The 27,984-nt window shown below is 41.4% G+C and overlaps 1 long non-coding RNA gene across 1 annotated transcript in view; it reads right to left on the bottom strand.

Annotated features, from left to right (window-relative positions):
* Positions 1–105: 105 nt before the first annotated feature.
* Positions 106–27,984, bottom strand: part of LOC145545951 (uncharacterized) — a 145,714-nt gene continuing 117,835 nt past the window's right edge. Inside the window, exons 3-4 of the long non-coding RNA XR_014082361.1 lie at positions 16,580–16,768; positions 106–2,427 (exon numbers count right to left, since the gene is read on the bottom strand). This is a non-coding gene — a long non-coding RNA (uncharacterized LOC145545951). The remainder of the gene's footprint in view (positions 2,428–16,579; positions 16,769–27,984) is intronic.

Here is a 27,984-nt window from a genome sequence, read left to right as displayed (position 1 = left end):
TTCTTGGCCCAGTACGAATGCTCTTCTCTGTGAAGCTCTTTCTAGTACATGTACACTTATGGATGGGCAAACACACACACATACACATACACAGCCTCTGGGTTAGGTATAATGTTTCCTTTTACTATATCGTTCCCATAAGATTTAACACATTTTGACATATACAACTGACAAGGGCACTAACGTTATCCAATTTTACAAATTGCAAGATTCTACGAGACAGAGACGCTGTATTTTAGTGTTTGAATTTGCCCCAATGCCTAGCATTTTGCCTTTCACATAATAATTATAATGATTACAACATGGGTATGTGGACTTTCAGTTTATATCAAGCTTTCATTTGGTCCCATCACTTAGTTCTCACCATCCCCCTAAGGATTGGATATTGATCTCCACATTTTACAATTAAGAAACAGAAGCTGGGAGGTGCGATGATAGAGTGAGGGTTTGAACTTCAGTCCGACATCAGAACTCTTGGCTTTTCTAATACACTACTACTATTTCATTAAGAAGCTTTGGGATGGGATGGAGTAGAGGAGGATGGACTGGGGAGATGAAACAGAGATGAGAGGCAAGGCGAGGACCATACGTACAGGAAAAACAGGATGCCTTATCAGAGTCAGATGGAAGAGGTGAACAGTACAGCTTCATCACTGGACCACATTTTCACAATAAAACCACTTGTACCTTCCTTTTCTTCAAGGCTGTTGTGAGAGTAAAATGAGGAAAAAAACTGAAACTGTTGAGGAGGAAGCAGTGCTTCCTGAAAATATACAGGATGGTTAATGTCATCCCCCCACGTCATCCCTGTGATGACCAGGAGATGACAACACTTCTGGGCACTCTCCCAGTCAGAAAGCCCTGGTCTGACAATACTGACACTGAACTATTGAGGGAAAATCATTCTTTCCTCTCCTCTCACAAATGCAGTGCCCGTTTCTCTTCTCCATGGAGCTGGGATGCCAGAACAGAAGGTAAAGACTAGACCTACTAGACTCATGGCAGCTCAGAGGAACTGAGGCCCTGGATCATGTTTCTAGCTGGTCAGTCAAAGGCAGGAATTCCTGTGGGGATAGTACTGGAAATCTGAGGGGGAACTATGCAGAAACTCAAGACCTTAGCTTTAGGTCAGCATCTGGACACCCTGACCTAAGGCAGCAAGGACTCACTTCACCAGAATAGACTTCATGCTCAAAACTCCATTTTTCTTTTTTGATGAATTTTGTACAGAAGCAATGATATCTTTCTGTCTCACTTATTTCACTTAACATAATGCTCTCCAAGTATTTCCATCTTGCTGCAAATGGCAAAATTTCATTTTTTATGGCTGAGTAGCATGCCATTGTGTTTGTGTGTGTATCTCACATCTTCTTTGTCCATTCATCTGTTGATGGACATGTTTCCATATCTTGGCAATTGTCAATAATGCTGCTATGAATGTTGGGGTAAATGAAATAAGTTGGACCGAGAAAGACAAATATGGTGTCTGACAAATGTGGAATCTAAAAAATACAACAAACTAGTAAATATAACAAAAAACACAGACATGGAGAATAAACTAGTGGTTACCAGTGAGAAGCAAGATAGGAATGGGGGAATGGGAGATACAACCAAACTACTGGGTATAATATAGGTTCAAGAATGCATATTGTACAACACAAGGAATATAGCCAAAATTTTGTAATAACTGTTAATGGAAAGTAACCTTTCAAAATTATACAATTAATTAATTAAAAACTGTAAATATTTGACTCTCTTTCCACAGGCAACATGAGGAAAATTACATGGGTCAAAATAGCCTTGAGTTAAAACTCCCCTCCAGGTCCTCCCCACCATTCCATGCAAAACAAAGAACTCTTTCACCTGAAGAAAAAAATGGACATTAAGGTTGATTATGCCCAGCTCCCAGCTGGTCCAGCCTCTGGCCAATCTCCAAAATTCCTTGCCCCAGCCGTTTAAGAGATAACTACTCCAAACAACCCTGGAGAAGAACAGGCCCCCTTAAGACAGTAACTTTCCACATACATGCCTATATATACTTACTCATTTCTTGGGTAAGTGCAGCAGCTCACTAATCTGACTGCTGCCCCTTCTCACCTCATTAAAGGTGATCTGTTCCTGTAAAGGGCCGGTCTCATTCTTTTTCTGAACCTCGCCTTCTCTAACTCCATACCCTACACAACGTGCCTTGCAATGGATAGGAACTGGACTACAAGGATGTTCAAAGTCACATTGACTCAAATGGAAATGGAGACACAGTGGCCAGAGCAAGTCTAGGAACAAAAGTTGTGTGGTTCTGAGTCCCAGCAACTCCCCACCAGCCATAATCTAAGCGTCAGAATTGACCAGGCTGCTCTTCTAAGCAGAGATCAAGAGTTTCCATCTTCAGGAGTTTCCATCTTCCAGGTCTTGGGTCTGCTCCTATTCCTGCAAAATAAAGATATCTACTGCCAATTGTATTTGAAGCAAGTCATGCCCTTGCTTTAATATTATGGGATGTATATAAGATATGGGATGAAATCTTGGAATCACAACCTGAGCTATGGACACTCTCCCTCCTACATTTTTAGATATTTCCAGACTCCGAGAATCCATTTATATGAGAGTTCAAGGAGCACATGGCAGGGCCAGTGATTAAACACATGGTGTGATCAGGGACCAAGGTCACAGATTAATTCATTCTTTTTATTTCTTATTTATCAAACATGACAAATGGAAGATTGTCCCTGACTTTAAAGATCTTGCATGAGACAAAGATGTAAATAAATGATTATGTTCTTCAAGCATAATGCCATGCCACTGGCAAGCATGTTAGCATTGAGAAAAATATCTTAATCAGACTCAGGGGATGGAGAGAAGGCTTCCAGGAAGAGATGAGGCTTAGCTCGAATACTAGAGGATAAGAAGGTGTCCACTAGATGATTAAGAGGGAAAAGAACATCTGGGGAAATATTCAGTTTACTCAACATGTATTTGCTGAGACTATATTATGTGTCACGTCCTTTGCTAGTGACTGGGCATATATAGTGAATGAAACAAGCATGGTCCCTGGCTTCATGGAAACTGCATTTAAGTACTTAGATGCAAATAAATTCCCTCCCGGCTGGCATTCCCTGATAGGAAAATAAATTGCAGACTTATTTTATATAAAGTTGTGGCAAGGAATGGTAACAGTTAAAGAAAAGCTAGATCAAGGCTCCCATGGACACAAGCAATGGCTTTTATTTAGGAACTTGAACCAAAGTCCTGGGAAGCAGAATCCACTCATGCTGAAGCTGAAGCTCCAATACTTTGGCCACCTGATGCCAAGAGCTGACTCATTGGAAAAGATCCTGATGCTGGGAAAGATTGAAGGCAAAAGGAGAAGTGGGCGGCAGAGGATGAGATAGTGAGATAGTATTAGCAACTAAATGGACATGAATTTGAGCAAACTCTGGGAGAGATGGTGAAGGACAGGGGAGCTTGGCGTGCTGCAGTTCATGGGGTCAAAGAGAGTCGGACACAACTTAGCCACTGAACAACAACAATAACAAGAGAACAGAATCGTGATATAGGTTGGCAGCATGATGTTACAATGAGACTATATTCAATGAAATGGCTATAACTCTGCATCTTTTGGTGGAAACCAAAGCTTTATAACTGAGTGAGAGAAGGCAGTGTGGGTAAAATAGAAAATGAATCCACAGGGATTCACTTAACAATTTTTGGAACAGAAGAAATCTGTTAAGTCGTTAGGGAGAAGGAGTGTTATCTCACCTCAGTAGCCTCTAAGCAGAGAGAGGACGACCCTTCAGCTAAAGGGTCACTTAGTGGTCTGTATCAAGGGAGGAAGAGCTAGAAGGTGCCAAGGATGGAAGGAAATGGTGGGTGCAGCCAGTGGTGATCCCTACGAGGCATCCTTATGGACCCCTGTAGGGAAGGGCAGGAGGATTTGTGTGGGCGGGGTCCTAAGGACTCATGGTAGGAACTGAACCAGGGTATCAATTTTGGTGTGCATCCAGAGTAGTCACGATACCCCAACTCAAAGACCACCACCTCTCGCTCATCAAGTCTCCCCCTCTTTGAGATCAGAACAGCAGGTCACACTGCTGGTGTCTAGGTAAATTGGTACACACTTTCTTTAAAATACTTCTAAAATTGCTATCATGGATGTTTTTTGAAAAACAAATCAGACAACATGATATTTTGATATCTGCACACATTGTGAAATTATTAGCATAGCCAAGCTAATTAACAGATCCATCATTTCAACAGTGGGAGAATGCCATTGAAACAACTTCTAATTGACACCAACTCAGTACCCCCAGATCTGCCAGGATAGACAGTAAGGAAAGCTCACATCCTTCCCCACCACTGGCTGCCAAGCCATCCGCATCCCCTTGTGCTGCTGCCAAATTCCACAGCTCTCAGTGGGGACCCTTCAGATGGGCAGGAGCAAGTGGCCCAAGGGAAGGACAGACATTGGGGGCTGGCAGAACACTCCACGAGACATGAACTCAGAACCCAAGATTCTGGTAACAATGCAGGCTGCAAAGCTTACCCTGTGTCAGCAAGTTTCAGGACTCTTCTTCATAGAAAATTTTCGAAAAGAAAGAAATAGGGAGCAAGAGAAAGCATTATTTTACTCACTTTAAAAGCCCTCACCTTTTAATCCAGCCAAAGAGAGAATGGTTTGTGTTTCACAATTTCTTTGGAGTCAATGAGCCTGAATATGTTCCTTGAAATAGGCGCTCATAAATCTATATATGTACAAGATAAAAAGATAACAAAGTGCTCCGATTCTGAGAAGCAACAGTCCTTAACAATTAAAAAACCAAAAATGCATTCATTGCAATCTCTTCTCTTCTTGGACCCAAAGACCTTCTTTCCTATTCTCACTCATTCTCATAATAATTCAATCAAAGCAACAACCAGAGCATATTTTCTTGTCCAGCTTGAAGAAAGCCTTGAAGAGAATACAAAATAAATAAGAGAATGTGGACGCTAGACTCAAAGAACTTAGACCTGGGGCAAGGAAAATGCAATTATTTACCCCACACATATTGTCAGGTGCTAGAGCTATAACAGAAACCCATAGAGACACAGTCTTTAACCATATGGGGGTTAAAATCTATTGAAAATAGGTAATGGGCAACCCAAAGTGAAACCCAGAGGCTCAGGTAAGTGGCAAGGATGGGAAGAAGCTGAAAGTGTAACTGGGTGAGGCTGGTACTGAACCCAAGTTTGGCTGCTCGCCACTCAAAAGGCCAATACTTTTGAGACAAGTGTTAATGGAAAAGGAACAGTTGCTTTATACAGGAGGTCAGCAACCTGGAGAGATGGCAGACTAATGTCCTAAGACCAAGTCTAAGTTGCCAATTAGGAGGCAAAGGTTTCAAAGACAGTGTGAGGGAGGGGTCTGTAGGGTGTGCGGTCAGCTTGTGCTCAGTTCTCGGATTGATCGACATCAAGGTGAAGTTTTGAGCATCACTCTTCTGGTTTCAGTGGGTCTGAGATCTACATGCTCACAGTCAGCAGTTCTTACTTGGTGGGGTCTGTTTCCTGTTAAAACAACTTAGGAATGTGTGTCAGACCTTTACCTATATCTTTCAAGGAACTGGGATTTCCTTTGGTAACTCTGCTAAGTGGTTGGTTTATAGTCTAAATTGTTACCAGTTTCCAAGCCAAACAAGTAATTCTTTGTTTCTACATCTTCACATTTCCTAAGAGAAGCCTGGTGGGCTACATTCCATAGTGTTGCAAGAGTCAGACATGACTTAGCAACTGAATAACAACAACTCTTGAGCCATCCTTTTGACACTCTGGGGAGGCCCTTGGGAGGCTAAAGCAAAAATCCTTTTACTTTAAAGAACAGAGACATAGGAGCTTGTATGCAGTTTCAATTTCCCCCTTTTCTGTGATGTCCCTCAACCTTGAGGGGAGCACGTGTTGGACAAGAAAGGGAATAACGTTTTGGATAGAGAGGTTAATCACAAACTCCTCAGAGGAGTGCCTGCTTTGTGCCAACACCAAGAAGGACGCTTTGCACGCACTGTATCATTTAATTCTAGAAGAAAGGAGTAGGGATTGTACCCCTTGGTGGGAAATTGATTGCCTCCAGACTGCATGAAGAGTATGGTGACAGAATTCAGGTCTCACTCCAAGTGTGTGTTCTTCCAGCAATAACAGAAGTGCTACAGGGACTTCCCTGGTGGTCCAGTGGCTAAGACTCTGTGCTCCCAATGCAGGGGGCACAGGTTCAATCCCTGGTCAGGGAACTGGATACCACATGCTACAATGAAAAGATCCTTTGTGCTGCAACTAAGACTCAGCATAGCCAAATAAATACATATTGGAAAAACAAAAAAGAAGTGTCACAGATTAAGATGCTGGATCCAGGGACCAAAGGATTGACTGGCTCCCAAATAAGGGGTGCTAGTAAAGCAAATTCCTCATTGGATACTGAGGGTCACTGAAATGGACAAGATTCCTCTCAGAAGGAACACGCACACTGTCATTTCCCTGCCTCAGATAAAATCCTGCTTTGGAGAGTTTCTGTTTCCAGCTCCCCTTGGAGTGAAATTGAAAATTCCCCTGTTTGTTCCTGGGAAGCATCAGTATTGATTTTCTAGGGCTGACATAGCAAGTTTCCATATACTTGTGGTGATAAGTTTAAATAAAAGAGATGTATTGCCTCCCAGGTCTGCAAGCCAGAAGTCCCAAATCAAGGTACTGGCAACGCCATGCTCCCTCTGAACTTGCTAGGGAAGAATCTTTCCTTGCCTTCTCAAACTTATGGTGGCTCTGGGTGTTCCTTGGGCTTCTCTGATGGCTCAGATGGTAAAGAATCCACCAATGCAAGAGATCTGGGTTCGATCCCTGAGTAGGGAAGATCCCATGGAGAAGAGAATGACAATCCACTCCAGTATTCCTGTCTGGAGAATTCCACGGACAGAGGAGCCTGGTGGGCTACAGTACATGGAGTCAAAAAGAGTCAGACATGACTGAGTGACTAACACTTTGGATGTTCTTCAGCTACAACAGTGTAACTCCAATCTCTGCCCTATCTTCACATGGCTTTCTTCCCTGTGTGTCTGTGCCCTCTCTTCTTTTTATAAGGATACAAGTCACTGGATGTGGGAACTACCTTACATCCAAGATGATATCTTAATATCCTACTATATTTCAGAGACCCTATTTCCAAATAAGGTCATATTCTTAGATTCTGAATGGATATTTTTGGGTGGTACTATTCAACCTACTGCTGGATCCCATCACCCGTCTTTGTTTTATAAAAACACCTAAATGTTGATCAATTCAAAATAATTCTTTCCTAAGCTTCATACTAGGGTATAAGGAAAAAGTGGAAGGGAAATGGTCCTCACTGACCTGAAACATTTTTATGATTTTGAGAGATGTAGTAGTAACAATATAGAATATGAATTGGGAGATAATGCCTTTAGTATTAACCCCATTGTTTGCCAATAATGAGACCAGATAATTTATTTGACATCTCTTGGAACTCCATTTTTCAGGTCAAGAAATGGAGGCTTAGAGAGGTTTAGAAATAGCTCACCACCCACCAAAGAGTGTTGTTATCTCTTTAATAGAATAGGTTATTGCTTCAAAGTAGTTGACCAGCCAAAGGTTACATTTCAAGTTCACCTTTCATCTTATCAAGTCTTTTGAAAAGATCTTGCCAATGGGATTGTGTCACCTTCAGGCTGAGTTGGCTAAGAATTGGTTACACCTCTTCTATCCCCTACTTCCCTGTATGGAGATTGGATGAAGAGGATTCTGAGGGCCTCTGAGAAGGTGAAGTACCCCCCAAAATGGGCAGAGCCTAAGTTCCTGAATCACCATATGGAAGGCTGCCCAATAACAAGGAGCACAAAGGTCAAGTTTTTAAGTGAATAAGAAATAAACATCAATTACATATCTCTTACATCTGGGGCTTTGTCATTCATCATAGCACATAGTATCACCCTAGATAATAATCCTACCCACAGTCATGAAATGAGTGCACTGACATGTGATTAAAGTCCTTTCCCTTAAGACCCATATTCTTAACCATACTTTCCTGTTGCAAGATGTGAAAGGAGCCGACCTGGACTCAGGCCAGAATCTCCATCCCACAGTTAAGATGAGCATTTGGCTGGAATATAGCTCATCCTAAAGCCCATAGGGAACTGAGCTTGATGGAAGCAGTATAGAAAAGCAAGTACTAAAGAGGGTCACAGAGTGAACTGGAAAGGTGAGTTGAGTGGGTGAAAGTCGCTCAGTCTTGTCTGACTCTTTGCAACCCCATGGACTATACAGTCCACGGAATTCTCCAGGCCACTAGATTGAGTGAATCAGCATGAAGGTTCTTGAGGATGAGTTCAGGACCAATACTGGAAGGAATATTGTATAAGCTTCCCTTGTCGCTCAGTTGGTAAAGAATCTGCCTGCAACGTAGGAGACCCAGGTTTGATTCCTGGGTTGGGAAGATCCCCTAGAGAAGGAAATGGCAATCCACTACAGTGTTCTTGCCTGGAAAACCCCATGGACAGAGAAGCCTGGCAGGCTACAGTCCATGGGGTCGCAAGAGTCAGACATGACTTAGCGACTAAGCCACCATAGGAGGGAAATATCCACACCAATGAGCAAGTCCTCAGTTTCTGCAAAGGGTGCTATCTTTGAGATGCAGGGTAACTTCTTTCAGACCTGCCACTTCCTTGTCTTCCAGACAACCAACCCAACAACTTCTCAAAGATGTTTTATTGTTCTTTTAATAAACCCAAGTCTCTCTTCTCTCTCCGGTCACAGAAATGTATGGGCCTATGGTAAAAAAAAAAAAATCCCTAACGACAAATTCAAACATCAGATATTAAAAGTCAACTGTTGGAGTTTAAAAAAAAAATAAAATAAAAAGAACACTTCTTGTACAGCACATTCCTTTGAAAAGCCTTTGTATTTCCCATTATTGAAGTGATGGTATTTTATTCAGCCCAGCATAAGAAATTTGAAGCCATTGTAGAATATCCAGAGGAAGTTTGCAGATGGAATTTTCTGTCTGAGATTAAAGGCGTGTTTGAGCAAATGCTTAGCATTTTATTATACAGAGGAGATCCCATCAGAGCTCATGCTTTGTTAGGTGGTGGAAAGGCCTTTATTGCTACATTTAATGCCTTGTGTTATACCAAGTTTTGTACATTCAGAGCACTGGATTTGAAGCCTGACAGGCATGATTTCAGGAATTCATTGTAATAAGGTTTTGGTCTTTGGAACCCAAAAGAGTACTCAGATCCACTCACCCTGGCTTCATCCCAAAGGAGAGACGCTCACAAAGGACAATGACAAATGGGAAAACTCGGTAAAATTTTATTATTAGTTGGGCTTGTGCCTAAAGCCACATGCAGAGCTTTCTGGTAAATTTAACTGGAGAATGAAGACATTCACCTGAAGCTTGGATCAGAGGGATCTATTCCAATCCCAAGGGACCAAACCCTACATTTACCTAATGATAACATTCAAGTCCAAGAAACAAAGAGAGGATAGAGAGAGAGAGAGAGAAGACAGATAAATAGAGAAGCTACTATCATCCCAGTGCTGCCTTTGTATGGATAATCAACCCTACCCTCTAGACAGGGGTCCCCAACCTCCAGGATCTAATGGCTGATGATCTGAAGTGGAACTGATGTAAGGAAAAACAGAAATAAAGTACACAATAAATGTAATGCACTTGAATCATCTCAAAACCATCCCCCTCCTTGGTCCATGGAAAACTGTCATTCATTAAACTGATCCTCAGTGCCAAAAAGGTTGGGGACCACTGCCCCGGGATATTGAGCCAAATCAGATTTCTCAAATGTACCTATCAGATGAAGAACTCCTGAGTGAAGGGTTAAAAGAGAGTAAAACTGCAGGGGGAAGGAAGACAAATGATTTGGGTGCATCTCACATCCTAAAATCCTACCCTCCCTCAAAACCCACCCCTCCCACTCACTATTTGTGTGCCCTTGGGACAGTCATTGGTCCGTCTGCCTCGACCTTCTTCAGATGATTGACAGAGGCAGTAAAAGGAGTAAAATACATAATGTTTCTACAGCAATACCTGGATTCTATAGAGGTGGTGCTATTCCCAGGTCAGATCAAAATAGACCCTACAGCTTAGCTGAAGGTAGAGGTTAGGTTTGTCAGATGGCAACTAAGAAGGATGCAGGTCTGAAGAAGTTTCAAAAGTAGGATGACAAGCTAAGAATGAAGACAAAAACTGAAATTCCTTGTTTGGAAGAAACAAGAGCCAGGGTCACCCTGGGTTTGGAGCGCAGGTCACCGTGAGATCCTCCGATAGGCTAGGTCGCTGAAGATTTCCGCCCCACCCCCGATTAAGAGGCTGATTAGTTTCAGAGCCTGAGGCACACCAGACCTGCTTTGAGGACTAAATGGCTTGTGCTGCAGGGGATTGGAGAAATATGGGGGCAGGGAGCCAGGCAGGTTTATTACGAATTCCAGGTGCCAACCTACAAAGGAAGTAGGGTCTGGCAGTCACAGGCCAAAGAACTGCCAAGACTTTTGACAACTGTCATTTGATTTAATTGTTCTGAGGCAGCATTGCTCAGCAGTAAATACACTTACGAGGCTTGCAGAGAACTGGGATATTCCGGTGGCTGTTGTGGCATGATGAACAGCTGAATAACTCTGTCAAAGAGGAGGCAGACTAGGGGAGGAAAGGAGAGAGCTGTGAAGGGAACTGTGCTGCCCCATTGTTCTGGCAGAAAAATGTCCAGGACTCAGAGCTCAACAGTTCCTCTTTGGGCCCTGATCCCTGGTCTAGAAGTTTATTTGAGGTAATTTTTGTTCAGAGCTCTCTGCCCTACCAGGGAAGCCAGGGATAGTGGGGCTTTTGTAGGTCTTCCAAAGGCTGGGCGTGTGCAAAGGATTTTCCTTAACCAGAGCTGTTAAGTGAAGATTATAGAAAGTAAATACTAGTTCCTTATATTTGTTAAACATTTATAATTTTCAAAGCACTGCAGGAGTGCTTCCTAAGGATTATTTCATTTAACCCTCTAAATAGCCCTATGGATTCAGAACAATTATATACCCATTGTTTAGATGAAGAAACTGAGGCCTATGTATGTTAAATAACTTACCCAAGAATGCCCAACTGGTCAGCGGTCAGTCAGGAACTCATTCCAATGCCCACATCCTTAGCTAATATACACCGCCATTTGCCAGGAACCCAAGAGCCCGAAGAAAGTATGTATTTAGCACCATTTCCACTAGAATACATTTGAATGCAAGTAATAGATTGTTTCAGAGCAGCATAGAGCCTAAAAACAGTTGCTATTTGCTTATTAAAGTCAGCCCTTCATCAACATAAAAGCTGGTCAAAGCTTTTGAAGTCTTCTTGGCCTTTCCCTTGTGGTCGAAAGGTCTTGCCTCAGCTGTAAGGGTTACTTCCCACCTAAGTGTCACCACATCATTTCTCTGACCCCCTTTACAGGGAGACTCTTCAAAATCATTTTCCACGCCCTCTCTTTCTCCTTCATCTCCAGACATTCTCTCTAGAAACAAATCCAATCAGGCTCTTTTTTCACCCCAATCCCACCAAAACTGCCTCTTTGAAGGTCACCAATCACCTCACATTGTCCAATCCAAGAATCAGTTCCCAGTCCTGATCTTACGTAGCCCGCTTGCAGCATTTGATACATAAGACAACTCTTTCCTTTGTGAAACACTGTCTTGTTTTGCTTTAGGACATCACTCACTCTTTGTCCCCCTTTCTGGTCACAATATCTCAGTCCCTTTGCTGGTTTCTCCCCATCTATTCCAACTTTCAAATGCTGGTGTGCCTCTAGGCTCAGGAGTTAGACCTCATTGTCCTATATTTCATATACAATCCCTAGGTAACATAACCCAGCAAGGTTTTAAATACCATGTGTAAACTCATCACTTAAAATGTATCTTTCCAGCACTAACTTCCAGATTTAAATATAAAACTGACTCTTTAATAGCTCCACTTAGGTACATCCAAAGTTTACATACCCCAAACAAAATTTCTGATCTCACTTTCTCTCCCAAACTTAATTCTTCTTCAGTTTGACCCTTCTCAGTAAATGACAACTCTATTCCTCCAGTCACTCAAGTCTTAGAATTGTCTTTGTCTTTCACCTTTATTTATCACCCCACGTCCAACTTATCAGAAAATGTGCTGGGTCTTTCTTTGAAATAAATCTATAATCAGACTACTTCTCACCAGTTCTTATGTAGACTGTCACAGTAGCCTCTGTCTGTTCTCTGTGCCTCCACCTTTGGCCAATTACATTACATTCTCCAAAGAGCAACCAGAGTCATGTTTTTATTTTATTTATTTATTCTCGGCTGTGCTGGGTCTTCTTTGCTTCACTGGGCTTTTCTCTAGATGCAGCAAGCAGGGGCTACTCTCTAGTGGTGGTGAGCAGGTTTCTCATTGTGGTGGCTTCTCTTGTTGAGCACAGGCTCTAGGGGTCGCTGGCTTCAGTAGTTGCAGCTCCTGGGCTCTAGAGTGCAGGCTCAATTGCTGTGGTGCAAGGGCTTAGTTGCTCCCAGGGTTCGAACCCATGTCCCCTGCATTGGCAGATGGATTCTTTACCACTGAGCCACCAGGGAAACCCCAGAGTCATGTTTTAAACATATAAATCACTCTTGAACTCCAAATGTTTTAATAGCCTTCTTACCCAGTCCCCTTTCAGAACCTGAAAAAGCATATTCTCTGCCCCTCATTACCTCTCTGATCTGAATTCCTACCACTCTCAACCTATCTCAGTGTAACTGTGGGATCTGATCTACTAATAGGTAATGTAATCTATATGGATAATCATGACTGGACCGTTTTTTTTTTTTTAATTAGAGTATAGTTCATTCACAGTGTTGTGTTAGTTTCAGGTGTACAGCAAAGTGAATCTGTTATACATATTCATATATCCATTCCTTTTTAGATTCTTTTCCCATATAGGCCATGACCGAGTATTGAGTAGAGTTCCCAATGCTATACAGGAGGTCCTTATTAGGTAATGAAATAGAATAAAATAGAATAGACAACATCAGGGTGCACTGCACAGGATAAAGGCAAGCATTCCTTTGTGAAATTTTGAGTTCAGTGTGTGTGTGTGTGTGCGCGCGCGCAAATGAGTGAGTGTGTGTGTGCCTTGGTTCCAGCAGAAAATTTATGTCTCACTGTGGGTCATGGTCCAAAAGTTTGAGCCCTAGCTCACTCTGCTCCAATCATTCAGATTCCTTTTTAATTTCTCCAACATGCCAATCAAACCACCGCCTAAAGGACTTTGCCCTCTGCCTGGAATTCTCTTGCACCAGATATCTGCTTTCTCACTTCTTTTCAATCATTCCTCAAGGTTCCCCTGATGAGAGAGGTCTTCTCTGGTCACATTATATAAAATAGCACCTCATCTCTTTCTGCTCTACCCTGCTTAATTTTTTTTTTCATATGGCTTCTCACCACTTGACATGTTGTGGATTAATTTTTAAACTAATTCCTATCTTCCTTTTTCCAATATAAGTTCCACTAGAGTAAAGATTTTTCTGTCCTGTTCCTTACTGTTTCCTGGCAAATAGTGGCAACTCAATATATATTTTTCAAATGAATGGATTACGTAACTCAAATAATATCCTTCCTAGAGATGGGAATAAGATATTCTCCCAGGATATTTGATTTCTCTCACTAAGAAGAGGTAAAAGAAGCCTCCTTCCAAGTGCTGCGTATACTCAATATTGGGAAGGAAGAACCTAGACTCCAGGGTAGAATTATAAACAGAAGGCTTACGGCTTCTCTAAATGAGTTCCTCACCCAGCAGATCCAAATCCATATTGGGCTCTGTGTCTGGGCATCAGATTGGAAGCCTTCTTATCTGCCATCCCCAGCTCCTGGCTCAGACTCAGGAGTGGCCCCAGCTCCATTTTCAAACAGCAGTGAGAATTTAGCTGGCCCATCTCAGGGGATAGTAATTAATTCATATCCCAAAATGTTGAATGAACATTTTTGTATGAGGCTCTGCTCTTAAGTTCTTGGGATAGAGCTGTGAATAATACAGAGTCCCTGTTCTGATGAAGCTTGTGTTGCAATCAATTTTAGAATAATTAAACTAATGAATAGCTTTAGCTTGATGTAAATGCTACGAAAAAATTAAATAGGATAACATGACAGAGTGACAGAAGGAGACCATATGAAATAAGGCAGGTTAGGGAAAACTTTTCTGAGAAGGTACATTTGAGTGGAGACAGGAAAAAGCACATGGTAGGATACATCACTGCTCTTCCAAATATATGTAGACATTGTTGTGCACAGGAGTGTGGGATCAGAAAAATGGCCATGCAAGCGGAACAAAGCAATCTTCACAACAGGAACAATTATGATAGTTTTGTGGCCTTGAAAATGTTTGTCAAAGTATCACACTTCCTACCATTTGTAAATCCATACAGAAATGAGAAAATGTACAAATGGATACAGTAGTTCTGCTTCCCTTCCTAGGTATCCCCTCTCTGTGATAGGATTAGGTTTCTGCCTGATTCCTGGGAGATTTGATGAGGACAATGGAATGTAAATTTAGAGCAAAATTGTTTTTCTTTTTAATATTTTTTTTTAATTTAGCTGCATCAGCTCTTAGTTGCAGCATACAGAGCCCTGCAATGTGTGGGATCCTAGTTCTCCCACAAGGGATCAAATCTGTGTCCTCTGCGTTGGAAGGTAGATTCTCAACCACTGGACCACCAGGGAAATTCCCTGAAGTGAAGTTTTAAGAGCTAACTCTTGTGTCTCTCTTTTTGGTCTCAGTGGGGTCTGCTCCATATGCTAGCAAAGTAAGATGTAGAACAAAGCTACAGACAATCCCCAGTGCTCTTGTAAGTTTAATGAAAAACAAATCTTTCTTATTTAAGTTTTTTAAATTTTAGTGTACACCAAAAGCAACCAGAGGGCTCAGTAAAACAAGAGAAGTGGGCCCCATCCCAAGTTTTTCATTCAGGAGATCTGGATCTGCATTTTTACCAAGTCCCCAGGTGACATTGATGCTGCCTGTCTAGGGATCACACCTTGAGAATCATTGTTCTAAATCACTCTAGTTTGGGGGTTCAATTGTTATGTGGGATAACTTAGCCTACACTGACTGGTACAGAGAAGAATAAACGAGTTGTGTACAGATAGAGGAAAAAAAGGATACAAGTAGAAGATACTTTAGGGCTTTGAAATTAGACAGATTGGAATTAAAATCTTTGTTGTTGTTGTTCAGTCTCTAAGTTGTATCTGACTCTTCAGTCTCATGGACTGCAGCACACCAGATTTCTCTGTCCTTCATTGTCTCACAGAGTTTGCTCCAATTATGTCCATTGAGTTGGTGATGCTATCTAACCATCTCATTCTTTGCCACTCTCCTCTCCTTTTGCCTTCACTCTTTCCCAGCATCAGGGTCTTTTCTAATGGGTCATCTCTTCACATCAGGTGGCCAAAGTATTGGAGCTTCAGCTTCAGCATCAGTCTTTCCAATTAATATTTAGGGTTGATTTCCTTTAGGATTGAAAATCCTTACAACTGCTTATCATATGTCAGGCATTGTGCCAAGATTCATGGAGAGGAGTGAGAGTTGCTGCTCTCAAACAGTTTATACCCTTGGAATGTTTGTCTAGATTTCTTTTTTAATGGTTCTCTAATTACTTCAATTACTCAACAAAATAACACTTGTTATTCCTCTAGGTGATTTTACACTGAATCAAAAACGGGCCAATTTGAATATTTTTCCCAGAAAGCCAAAATTTGGTTATAGATATTATAGTTAAGGCTGACCTATACTTGCAAAAGATGTTAACTCAAGATTCTATTGTGTGGCCAAGGATAGCTTGGCATGTGTAATGTGGAATATAAAAGAAAGCTTTAGAAGAATATGAGATAATTGTTCAAAGAAAAGTGAACATGTGAGTTAAAGAGATTATCTTGATGTCTTTCCAGATCCTGGTTCCAACTTTTTTCCTGAGACTCAGCTACTTTCTTCCCCTTGGGTGACATGAGACACTTAAGTATCTTTATAATGAAGTCCTCTAATCTCTCATGATTTTTTGTTTTGTTTTGGTTTAGCAATCTCCAGTGGATATCTATAATTTATAATTTATTATAATAAAGTTTATAAGAATTGTAAGAATGGGTTTTTAAACAAAGAAATACACTATACTGTGAGGAGTGTAATGGCATTAATCCATTGGATATATTCTGAATGGTTTTGATGAGTTTAATCATCTTAACAACTCTGGCAAACACATTATCCTTATGCTCTAAAATTGCAAGACAGATGTAATGAAATGTTTCTTTGGCAGTATTTAAATATATAATGACTCGCTAAATTCTCATCTGACTAGACACTGCTTTTAGACAGGATGCCATATAGGCGATGGTAGGAGGTAGGATGTTTGTTCTCAGAGTCAAGGAGGGAGTAGTCTTAGAAGGAAGAGACTTTATGTCAAGGCTTTACCAGTTCCACCCTAATCTCCACCCCAGGTTCTAGAAGGGCCCACTGCTTGGTTTTAGTAACCAACTTCAGGCATGCTCTTTACACCGAAGAACTTGAAGTCTTACCTTGGTCATCAATGTATATCATTGTCTGCTGCTGGAAGTGTTTCTTGTCATTTTCAAACCGAGGTCTGTTCAGGGCACATTCTATCAGTGGGTTGGTGAGGCATTGTTGCATCTCCAGGTACATTCATTCCTTCATCCAGCCAGCCAGCCAATCGTCCATTCATTATTCATTATGGTGGGAGGGAGGTTCTGGATGGGGAAAAACATATATACCTATGGCTGATTCATGCTGATGTATAGCAAAAGCCATCACAATACTGTAAAGTAATTATCCTTCAATTAAAACAAATAAACATCAAGAGAAAACAAACAATCTGATTATCAATCACCTTTCATGAGTCAGATCTCATGTTGTAGATATACAAACGCTATAGATATAAACATTTTTGTTCAGTTGCTGAGTTGCGTCCAACTCTTTGTGACCCCATGGACTGCAGCATGCAAGTCTTCCCTGTCCTTTACTATCTCCAGGAGTTTGCTCAAACTGATGTCCACTGAGCTGGTGATGCCATCTAACCATCTGATCCTCTATTGGCCCTCAGTCTTTCCCAGCATCAGGGTCTTTTCCAATGAGTTGGCTCTTTGCATCAGGTGGCAAAGTACTGGAGCTTCACTTTTAGCATCAGCGCTTCCAGTGAGTCATGGTGGAGAGGTCTGACAGAATGTGGTCCACTGGAGAAGGGCATGGCAAACTTCAGTATTCTTGCCTTGAGAACCCCATGAACAGTATGAAAAGGCAAAAAGATAGGACACTGAAAGATGAACTCCCCAGGTCAGAAAGTGCCCAATATGCTACTGGAGATCAGTGGAGAAATAACTCCAGAAAGAATGATGGGATGGAGCCAAAGCAAAAACTATACCCAGCTGTGGATGTGACTGGTGATAGAAGTAAAGTCCGATGCTGTAAAGAGCAATATTGCATAGGAACCTGGAATGTTAGGTCCATGAATCAAGGCAAATTGGAAGTGGTCAAATAGGAGACGGCAATAGTGAACGTCGACATTCTAGGAATCAGCGAACTAAGATGGACTGGAATGGGTGAATTTAACTCAGATGACCATTATATCTACTACTGTGGGCAAGAATCCCTTAGAAGAAATGGAGTAGCCATCATGGTCAACAAAAGAGTCCGAAAGACAGTACTTGGATGCAATCTCAAAAACGATAGAATGATCTCTGTTCGTTTCCAAGGCAAACCATTCAATATCACAGTAATCCAAGTCTATGCCCTGACCAGTAACGCCAAAGAAGCTGAAGTTGAACGGTTCTATGAAGACCTACAAGACCCTCTAGAACTAACACCCAAAAAAGATGTCCTTTTCATTATAGGCGACTGGAATGGAAAAGTAGAAAGTCAAGAAACACCTGGCGTAACAGGCAAATTTGGCCTTGGAGTACAGAATGAAGCAGGCCAAATGCTAATACAGTTTTGCCAAGAGAACGCACTGGTCATAGCAAACACCCTCTTCCAACAACACAAGAGAAGACTCTACACGTGGACATCACCAGATGGTCAACACCGAAATCAGATTGATTATATTCGCTGAAGCCAGAGATGGAGAAGCTCTATACAGTCAGCAAAAAAAAGACCGGGAGCAGACTGTGGCTCAGATCATGAACTCCTTATTGCCAAATTCAGACTTAAATTGAAGAAAGTAGGGAAAACCACTAGTCCATTCAGGTATGACCTAGATCAAATCCCTTATGGGTATACAGTAGAAGTGATAAATAGATTTAAGGGACTAGATCTGATAGACAGAGTGCCTGATGAACTATGGACAGAGGTTCATGACATTGTACAGGAGACAGGGATCAAGACCATCCCCATGGAAAAGAAATGCAAAGAAGTAAAATGGCTGTCTGAGGAGGCCTTACAGATAGCTGGGAAGAGAAGAGAAGTGAAAAGCAAAGGAGAAAAGGAAAGATATTCTCATCTGAATGCAGAGTTCCAAAGAATAGCAAGAAGATATAAGAAAGCCTTCCTCAGCGATCAGTGCAAAGAAATAGAGGAAAACAACAGATTGGGAAAGACTAGAGATCTCTTCAAGAAAATTAGAGATACCAAAGGAACATTTCATGCAAAGATAGGCTCGATAAAGGACAGAAATGGTATGGACCTAACAGAAGCAGGAGATATTAAGGAGAGGTAGCAAGAATACACAGAAGAACTGTACAAAAAAGATCTTCACGACCCAGATAATCACGATGATGTGATCACTCACCTAGAGCCAGACATCCTGGAATGTGAAGTCAAGTGGGCCTTAGAAAGCATCACTACGAACAAAGCTAGTGGAGGTGATGGGATTCCAGTTGAGCTATTTCAAATCCTGAAAGATGAGGCTGTGAAAGTGCTGCACTCGATATGCCAGCAAATTTGGAAAACTCAGCAGTGGCCACAGGACTGGAAAAGGTCAGTTTTCGTTCCAATCCCAAAGAAAGGCAATGGCAAAGATTGCTCAAACTACTGCACAATTGCACTCATCTCACATGCTAGTAAAGTAACGCTCAAAATTCTCCAAGCCAGGCTTCAGCAATACATGAACCGTGAACTTCTAGATGTTCAAGCTGGTTTTAGAAAAGGTAGAGGAACCAGAGATCAAATTGCCAATATCCGCTGGATCATCAAAAAAGCAAGAGAGTTCCAGAAAAACATCTATTTCTGCTTTATTGACTATGCCAAAGCCTTTGACTGTGTGGATCACAATAAACTGTGGAAAATTCTGAAAGACATGGGAATACCAGACCATCCTGAGAAACCTGTATGCAGGTCAGGAAGCAATAGTTAGAACTGGACATGGAACAACAGACTGGCTCCAAATAGGAAAAGGAGTACGTCAAGGCTGTATATTGTCACCCTGCTTATTTAACTTCTATGCAGAGTACATCATGAGAAACGCTGGGCTGGAAGAAACACAAGCTGGAATCAAGATTGCCGGGAGAAATATCAATAACCTCAGATATGTGGATGACACCACCCTTATGGCAGAAAGTGAAGAAGAACTAAAGAGCCTCTTGATGAAAGTGAAAGAGGAGAGTGAAAAAGTTGGCTTAAAGCTCAACATTCAGAAAACTAAGATCATGGCATCTGGTCCCATCACTTCATGGGAAATAGATGGGGAACAGTGGAAACAGTGTCAGACTTTATTTTTGGGGGCTCCAAAATCACTGCTGATGGTGACTGCAGCCATGAAATTAAAAGACGCTTACTCCTTGGAAGGAAGGTTATGGCCAACCTAGATAGCATATTAGAAAGCAGAGACATTACTTGCCCAACAAAAGTCCATCTAGTCAAGGCTATGGTTTTTCCAGTGGTCATGTATGGATGTGAGAGCCGGACGGTGAAGAAAGCTGAGCACCGCAGAATTGATGCTTTTGAACTGTGGTGTTGGGGAAGACTCTTGAGAGTCCCTTGGACTGCAAGGAGATCCAATCAATCCATCCTAAAGGAGATCAATCCTGGGTGTTCATTGGAAGGACTGATGTTGAAGCTGAAACTCCAATACTTTGGCCACCTCATGCGAAGAGCTGACTCATTGGAAAAGACCCTAATGCTGGGTAGGATTGGGGGCAGGAGGAGAAGGGGACGACAGAGGATGAGATGGTTGGATGACATCACTGACTCGATGGAGATGGGTTTTGGTAGACTCCAGGAGTTGGTAATGGACAGAGAGGCCTGGCGTGCTGCAATTCATGGGGTCGCAAAGAGTCGGACACGACTGAGCGACTGAACTGAACTGAACTGAACTGATCTGAATTTCCAGTGAATATTCAGGGTTGATTTCCTTTAGGATTGACTGATTTGACCCCATGGACTGTAGCCTGCCAGGCACCTTTGTCCATGAATTATCCTGGCAAGAATACTGGAGTGGGTTGACATTTCCTCCTCCAGAGGATCTTCCTGATCCAGGGATTGAAGCCGCATCTCCTGTGTCTCCTGCACTGCAGGTGGATTCTTCACTACTGAGCCATCAGGGAAGCCCAGATAAAAACATAAATACAGTATTACTCCTACCTTCCAGAAGTCTAAAGTCTTTTGGTAGTCAAGAGCATAGACTTTGTGGTTTCTTTATCTTCAAAATGATGCCTTATTCATCATAAATGGTTTTAAATATTCATTGAGGTTGGGACTTCCCTGGTGGTCCAGTGGTTAAGACTTCATTTTTCAATGCAGTGGGTGTGGGTTCTCGATGCCTGTATAGGGAGCTAAGATCCTACATGCTTTGATGCCAAAAAACATAAACAACAGAAGCAATATTGTAACTAATTCAATAAAGGCTTTAAAAAATGGTCCACATCAAAAAATATTTTTAAAAAATTTATTGAGTTAATGCATGTAAATAAAACACTAAGAACAGCCTAGTAGTTTGATAAATATTTGCATGATGTGTGTGTGTGTGTGTGTGTGTGTGTGTGTCTGTGTGCATACTCTTCCTTTTACTTTTGACCTATGTCCTTATATTTAAAGTGGTTTTTTTAAGTAACATATAGCTTGGTGTTTATTTTTTATCCAATATGAGCATCTCTGGAGCATCATACCATTTTGATTTAATGTAATCGTCAGTGTGATTGTGTCTTTAACTACCATATTGCACATTTGTTTTCTTTTTATTCCATCTGTTCTTTGTTCCCTTTTCCCTATTTTCCTGCCTTATTTTGAATTAATTTAGTATATTTTAGCATTTCTTTAGCATATCATTTTGTGTCTATGATTGGCTTCTTGACTATGTTTCTTCATTTATTTTCTTAGTGGTTGCTCTTGAGTTTACATTATATAACTTTAATTAATCATAGTCTACCTTCAAACAATATTATAATACTTCATGGATAGCATAAGAATATTATAGTCTTGCACTTCCATGTCCCCCTCTTCTCATCTCTTGTGTTATTGTACCTTATAATTTTTTCTATAGGTTATAAACCTCACAACATATTGCTAAAATTTTTGCTTTAAACAGTCAATTAACTTTTAAAGCAATTAAAAATGAGAAAAAGGAAATTCCCTAGCTGTCCAATGGTTAAGAGTCAGTGCTTTCATAGATGTGGCCCCGGGTTAAATCTCTGGTTGGGGAGCTAAGATTCTGCAAGCTGTGTGGCCAAAAGACAAAATGAGAAAAAGCACTTTATATTTATTTCAACACTAGTCACTTCTCGTCATGTTTATTTCTTTACATATATTGAAATTTCTGTCTGATATCATTGATTTGCTCATAAACTGACCCAACTTTTATTTTTCAATTACTTTTGAATAATATTTTCACTGAGTGAACAGTTTTTCTGATCCCATCAAATATGTCACTCCAAAGTCTTCTTGCTTGTATAAATTTTGATGAGAGGTTTGCTGTGATTGCTCCTCTGTATGCTATATGATTTTCATTTGCTCTGACTTTTCTAATTTTCTAATTACTACTAGCTTTTGGCAATTGAATTATGATATATATTTGTATAATTTTCTTAACTTTTTTGTTAATTTTTATTGGAGTATAATTGATTTACAATGTTGTGTTTCTTACTGCTGTATAGCAAAGTGAATCAGTTATACACATACCAATATCCACCCTTTTTTAAGGTTTTTTCCCATATAGGTCATGACAGAGTATTGAATACAGTTCCTTACGCTATGCAGTAGGTCTTATTAGATGTCTATTTTTACATGGTAGTGTGTATATGTCAATCCCAATCTCCCAATTTATCCCTTCCTTGTTACCTCAGTGAAACCATAAGACTGTTTTCTGCATCTGTGACTCTATTTCTGTTTTGTTGACTTTCTTAATAGTTTACTTAGGGTTCGTTGGGCTCTTTGGTTCTGTGAGTATATACTTTTCATCAAATATGGACTTTCTTTAGCCATTATTTCTTTAAATACTTTTTGTTTCCCATCTGTTTCTGAAACTTTTAACACACGTGATACATTTTTTGACATTCATGCACAGAACATAACAGATTTCTCTGCAGCCTATTATGAAATATTTGAGTTCTCTAACCTTGGGTTTCCTGAGCGGTGATGCAAACTCTCCTGGGCCCCTCTGTGTTGCTCCTGTGGGATTTGGGAGGCAAAGAAAACCAAGGAAAATCTGAAGCTCAGGCTGTTTGCTGTGCTGTGAGCAATCAGTGCCCTTTGACTCTGACTCAGGAATTTCATGTCTCCTACCAGCACCCACGAAGCTGAAGCAGTCGTCACAGTTCTTGACAGTTGACTCCACATCAGGCCCTATACCACACAGTCTAGGCTAACTGTGATAATTCTATCCCCTTTTACGGACCTATTAAGGTGTGGACATGAGCTCTGATTTTAACCAATGAGATACAAGAGGAAGCTAATTTCATGGTGCTTCTGGGCAAATCTTCTTGTTTTCCAAGAGAAGGAGAAACAGGAGGAGGAGGAGGGCAGGGGAGAGGAGAGAAGGAGGAGAAAGAGATGGACAAGATTTCTTCTGTTTCTCTCTTTCTGTAGGATGATAATTTCTGAAATTAATAGAATTATATTTAAACTAGTATAAAAATAATGAAGTTTATCTCAAGAAAGCAAAGTCTAAATGTAGGAAGCTTCCAGGGTTAGTTGATTCAGTAACTCAACTATGTAGTCAAGAACTCAGATTTTTTTTCATGTTTCTGCTCCCCTATTTTCAGCATTTTTTAAACTGATCTTTGAAATGATAACCAATGGCTACTCATCCAAACACATTTAGGGGAAAAGCAGGGTCAGAGGCTGTGCTGTCACCACTTTCTTCTCCACTCTGCTCCATTACCCTGCCTTCTTCCTTCTCTGCTTCCTCCCCCTTCCCCTCATCTTCCAACCAGAGATGGCTAAGTGTGCACTAAAACCACAGTGGAGGGCTGCCATAGGAAACACTGACAGGGACCATCCTGATGACGCTATGATCACCAAGAAGGAGGCTGCTGTGGCTGAAGCTAGGATCATCCCAAAAGGGTGAAACTTTTTCTGGAGACACTGCCAAGAGCAGAAAAAGAGAAAGCAAATATAAGGCTTTTCCCCCTCCGACAGAATCTTCTTGTTGGCAAAACTGAACAAGAAGCCAGATGTCAAGGGAGTTCAGGAAATGTAATTTACACAGGCTGTTGGCCTCAGCATTACAGACAGAGGTACAGGTGTATCACTTCTACTGGAGAAAGGAAAATGGGCTGGAAGGGAAGAGACAATGATGACAATGATGGCATTGATGATGATGATGGTGGTGATGATGGTGATAATGATGGTGGTGATGAAGATGAAGATGATGACAGTGATGATGAAGATGGCAGTGGTGGTAACAGTGAGATGGAGATGATGATGATGATGGTGATGATGATATGGTGATAATGAAGATTATGATAGTGGTGACGGTGGTAACAGTGATGATGAAGATTATGATAGGGGTGGCGGTGGTAACAGTGATGATGAAGATGATGATAGTTACAACAGAAATACTAACAACAGAAAAAATTAGGATTTGTGGCCAGGCCCTCTTCTAAGCACTTTGAATGTATTTGCTCAGGAGAGAGAAGGAAAGAAAAGAGGAGAAATCAGGGGGAAAGGGTGGAGAAGAAGCAAGCTCACTGCTCTGGTATATAGCTTATCATCCCTGGGAAATTTCAGTTTGTCCTTGATCTTGCTCACTACCCTGCTCTACAAACACACAGGAGAAAAAATTAGCATATGTTGAATGAGAAGCCAGGGGTTAGACGTGGTGCTGAGAACTCCTTACCACTTATCTCATCCAATGTTTGCAATAATTGTATGTTAAAAAGAGCACCAGGGGACTTCCTTGGCAGTCCAGTGGTTAAGACTGCACTTCCAATGCAGGGGATGCGGGTTCTATCCCTGGTCAGGGAACCATGATCCCACAGGCCCATGGCATGGCAAAAATAAAAAAATAAATAACACATAAATAAATAACCAGAGAAATAGTTCTGCATCGTTTTAAAACAAGAAAAGATTAGAAAAGGGGTACCTGCTGCTGCTAAGTCGCTTCAGTCGTGTCCGACTCTGTGCGACCCCATAGACGGCAGCCACCAGGCTCCGACGTCCCTGGGATTCTCCAGGCAAGAATACTGGAGTGGGTTGCCATTTCCTTCTCCAGTGCATGAAAGGGAAAAGTGAAAGTGAAGTCGCTCAGTCGTGTCCGACTCTTAGCGACCCCATGGACTGTGGCCTACCAGGCTCCTCCATCCATGGGATTTTCCAGGCAAGAGTACTGGAGTGGGGTGCCAGGACAAGTTAAATAACTCGCTCACCATCAGTAAATAGCTTACAGAAAGCAATAATTAATTCTTTCTGATTTTAGAGCTCCTGCTCATTCAATCTAAGTGAAAAAAGTAAAAACTATTCTCATCTGGATATCCAAACTCTGTGCTCATACCAGCACCCTCTCAGAAGGCTGCTTCCACTCACGACAGGTGCGGGGGGATATGGTGCTGCCTTTTAACTGGGAGTCTGTGTGGGTCTGGAGCCTCTGGCCTGGGGCAACCCACTCAGGCCTAAAGAGGATTTGCTTTGAGAAAGGGGTTTTGAAGTTGACAATGAAAGTAATTTTCTCTCCAATAGAGCGAAAATAGCAGATCATGAAAATCTGTCAAGCAAAGAATAGTTTAAAAAGAGAGAAAAATTCAAAGTGCTACCACTATCCACCTTCCTTCCCCCAAAGTGGGGATATAACTCAAGACATAGTGAATTATCTAAATTAAATAGTCACAAACAACCAATAAACCTTCTCCCCAGCTTTATTAGGATATTACTGACATACAACATGTGTCAGTTTGAGGTATTCATTGCAGTTAATTTGATACGTGTGTATATTTGTGAAATGATTATCACAAAAAGGTTATTTAGCACTTCCATCCCCTCACATAATTACCATCTTTTTGTGTAGGTGATGATAACAGTTAAAATCTATGCTCTTAACAATTCTCAAGTATGTTGTATGGTGTTGTTAATTATAGTCACCATGCTGTATATTAGATCCCCAGAACTTACTCATCTTATAGCTGGAAGTTTGCCCCCTTTGACCAACATCTCCCCTTTTCCCCCCATCCCCCAGCCCTTCATAACCACCATTCTATTGTTTATTTCTATGAGTTAGGCTTTTTTAGATTCCACATATAAATTAGATCATATTTGTCCTTCTCTGAATTTTTCACTTAGCATAATGCCCTCAAGGTTCATCCATGTCACAATGGCAGGATTTCCTTTCCTTTTTATGGATGAATAAAGCATATAAGACTATATATATATATATATATATTTATATATATATTTGGCTTCCCAGGTGGTGCTAGTGGTAAAGAACCCACATATCAATGCAGGAAACATAAGAGACAGAGGTTTGATGGATTTGATTCCTGGGTTGGGAAGATCCCCTGGAGGAAGGCATGGCAACCCACTCCAGTATTCTTGCCTGGAGAATCCCATGGACAAAGGAAACTGGCAGGCCACAGGCTATATGGTCACAGAGTCGGACACAACCTGAAGTTACTTAGCACGCACACACACACACATATATATAGATATCACAACTTTTTTATCCATTTATCCATCAGTAGACACTTAGGTTGTTTCCATGTTTTAGTTATTATAAACAAAGCTGCAGTGAACACAGGAATGCAGGTATCTCTTCAAGATAGTGATTTCGTTTTGAATATATACCCCAAGTGAAACTGTTGGATCATATGGTGGTTCTATTTTTAATTTCTGGAGGAATCTTCATGATGTTTTTGATCCTGGCTTCATCAGTTTACATTCCCACCAACAATGCGTAAAGGTTTCCTTTCCTCTCCAGCTTTATCAGCATTTGTTGTCTCATGTCTTTTTGATAATAGCCATCCTAAAAGGTATGAGATGATATCTTATTGTGGTTCTGATTTACAATTGCCAATTAGTGATAGTAAGCATCTTTTAGTGTACCTGTTGGACATCTGTATGTCTTCTTTGGGAAAATGTTTATTCACATTCTTTAACCATTTTTAAATCAGATTTTTTTTTTGCTACTGAGTTGTATGAGTTCTTAATATATTTGCTAACGGGTTAATATGCAGCAGTTTTTTTCACAAGGAACCATGGCTTTTAAGGCTCCCTGTGTATGAGTGCTTCTGTTGGCAGAGTAGCTCGTTAAGTTCACATAAGTGTGAATGGATTTACTGTCCTTTTCCAAGAGACATTTGTGATGATGGAAGAAATAACATCCAGATCCTAGTGCTCAAGGCAGGAAGGAAATGGGACCACTCCATTCATTTTTTATCACCGTTGGTTTCTGCCACTGCAGACATTACATGTTTATTATAGACATTACATGTTTATTATCTCACAGTCTCCATGCATCAGGAGTTCCAGCATGGCTTATAGTTCTCTGCTCAGGGGTCACAAGGCTTCAGGAAAGGTGTCAACCAGACCTGGACCTCATCTGAGGCTAGAGGTCCTCTTCCAAGCTCATTTAGTTTGTTGGCAGCAGTCAGTTCCTTGTAGTTGTAAAATTCCTAGTGGCTCACTTCTTCAAAGTTGGACAGAGAAAGAAAGATTGCCTAGAGTGAAGTGAAAGTCACTCAGTTGTGTCCGACTCTTTGTAACCCTGTGGACTCTAAAGTCCATGGAATTCTCCGGCCAGAATACTGGAGTGGGTAGCTTTTCCCTTCTCCAGGGGATCTTCCCAACCCAGGGATCACACCCAGGTCTCCTACATTGCAGGCGGATTCTTTACCAGCTGAGCCACAAGGGAAGCGCAAGTGAACTGGTCAGCAAAATGAGCCTTACATAACCTGCTCACAGGAGGTCTTATTGCCTTTGACATGTCCATTGGTTAGAAGTGAGTGGCAGGGCCTATCCACACGGAGGGGCAAGGACTTACACAGGGGTGTGAACACCTGGAGTCGAGGATCATTGAAACCACCCTAGAGTCTATCTGCCACAACCACTGGGGCTGCAGAGCAGAGCAGTGACAAGATGCTGATGAGGGCCTTCTCAGCTTCCTCACTTGCTCTCTCTCTGTCCTGTGCCTATCACCCACTCTTCCCTTACTTTGCCCTGCCACCATCCTTGTAGACCACAAAGCAGCTTCTGATCACATCTCACATCTGCCTAGAAACAACACTGGAAGTCTTTGCCACTCAGGGCTCTCTGAAAGGTCCAAGAGCAGGAAAGAAGGCCTTCAAGGGCTCTGTGAGCCTCAGCAGATCCACGCCTAAGGCCCCCGCACCAGGGCCTATGGTGGGAATGAAGAGCAGAGGATTAGCAGGTGATGAGAACAGACAAGACTGTGTTTAAACCTTCTCCCCTATCTAAGCTCTTATTGACCGAGAAACATCCGAAGGCGGTGTCTGGAGGAATTAACACTAATCCCTTCCCAACTCAGCAGTGCCTTTGCTCACCAACCTTCTCCTCTGCCTGGATGCTCCACTGGGAATCTGTCAATCACAGA

Source organism: Giraffa tippelskirchi, chromosome 4 (genome assembly GCF_054371585.1).
Source record: "Giraffa tippelskirchi isolate mGirTip1 chromosome 4, T2T-mGirTip1v1.2.pri, whole genome shotgun sequence".
Lineage (NCBI taxonomy): Eukaryota > Metazoa > Chordata > Mammalia > Artiodactyla > Giraffidae > Giraffa > Giraffa tippelskirchi.
Note: the sequence above shows the minus strand (reverse complement) of the source record. Positions and strands in the feature narration are given on the sequence as shown.